Below are 1,652 nucleotides of genomic sequence, written 5' to 3'. Positions count from 1 at the left end.
ATTCCTGGTGTGGCTGGGGATATGTTGCTGTAGGCAGGGCAGGCACTTCCAGGGTGGTGGAGAGACGTGTATGTATTCCATCGCGGGATTAGGAGCCCAGAAGCCTGAGTCGTTGAGACTGGAAGGGACCTGTGGAAATGATCTAGTCCAACCCCCTGCTCAAAGGGTCTGCCTCCTCAGACAGTTTTAATAAGGCAGGGCTACAGCTCTTAATCTCCCTTTTCCTATCACTGAACCCTGCCCTTTGGTGTCCTGTGGCAGGACAGGAGGGTGTGCCATTTTGCTTCGTCATGGTGAGATTCTGTTACTGGCTTGCTCTTGACCCTTGTGCACCGGCTGGTTTAGAAGGTTGGGTCCTGCTTGGTGATCCCCTCAGCACAGAGGTGGTCTGCCTGCACAAGCTTCTGGGTACATTTTATTCATCCGTTACCACCCTAATGAGAGTGTCTGTGGGGACAGGTGCACTTGCAGTGTCCCTTACTACTTCATATTTCTTTGCAGACTTCAGGTAATATACTGGTAGCCTGTTTCACAGAGTTTTATTATTAAAATGAAAATCTGTCATCGTGTCAGTGGGAGTTGAAGCCCCGTCCTGACAGGAAAGTGGGTGCAAAACGTAGCCCTTTGTTACTGAAATAAAAGAAGCTGCAAGTCATGGGCTGAACAGGACTGTGGCATCCACCAGGAAGCCATTTGCCCATGGGCCACCACCCAGTGATATACCTGCTTGGGTTAAGACTTGTACTGGCTGTGTGTGTAAAAGCAAGGAGAGCTTGGATCCCTTGGACTAGGCTTCTCCAGCTGGAGTGTCTGGGGCTCAGCTGCAGGCAGTTAGTGGGGTATTTCATTTCTGTGTAGCACAACTGAGTGATGGTAGGAGAGCATAAGAAAGCATTGGTACTTCCTCCCTTCTTCCATGTTCTTGAGAATGTTGGTGGGTTTATCTTCTATAAAATTGGTATTATAGTACCCACAAGCTGCTCTGACTTGCTGAGCTTCACCTGATGTGGGCAGTCTGGGACCAGCCAGTAGTGCAGCATACACTGAAGGTGTTCGGTACTGGTGAAGGCTAAGTGAGGATTCCAGGCTGGGTTGCAAGAGAACTGCATTTTTTTTGGGAAAGGGCGGGTCACAGGGCTGTATGTACGTCAGCTAAGGGGTTTGCTAGGCAAATGCATACTTATTGTTGTTCATCAGATAATGCCTGGATAATGGTATCTTAGTTATTAATAGAGCAAATGAGGGAAGGACAGCCAAGAAATGCCAGGGCACTTTGAAAGTGGAGGTAAATCTGCCATCCAAGAGGAAGCTAAGAAGTTCCTGTTGGAATTATAGTAGATCGCAATGTTCCAAAGCAATAGAAAGGCCAGAGGAACACTGTGTCAGGCTGGATGTAATTAGGCACTCAATACTTCAGAAAATTACAGAATCACAGAATAGTTGAGGTTGGAAGTGTGGCCTCTGGATATCATCTAGTCCAAGACGTGGTAAAGACAGTGTCAACTACAGCAGGTTTCTCAGGACCATGTCCTGTTGGGTTTTTACTATCTCCAGGGATGGAGAATCCAGAACCTGTCTGCACAGCCTGTTCAGTGTTTGGCCACCTTCACAGGAAAGTTTGGGTTTTTTCCTTATGTTTAAATGGCATTCCT

This window comes from Eurypyga helias, unplaced genomic scaffold, assembly GCF_000690775.1.
Source record: "Eurypyga helias isolate BGI_N326 unplaced genomic scaffold, ASM69077v1 scaffold5345, whole genome shotgun sequence".
Lineage (NCBI taxonomy): Eukaryota > Metazoa > Chordata > Aves > Eurypygiformes > Eurypygidae > Eurypyga > Eurypyga helias.
The sequence above is the reverse complement of the archived record's forward strand: the minus strand, read 5'-3'. Positions refer to the sequence as shown.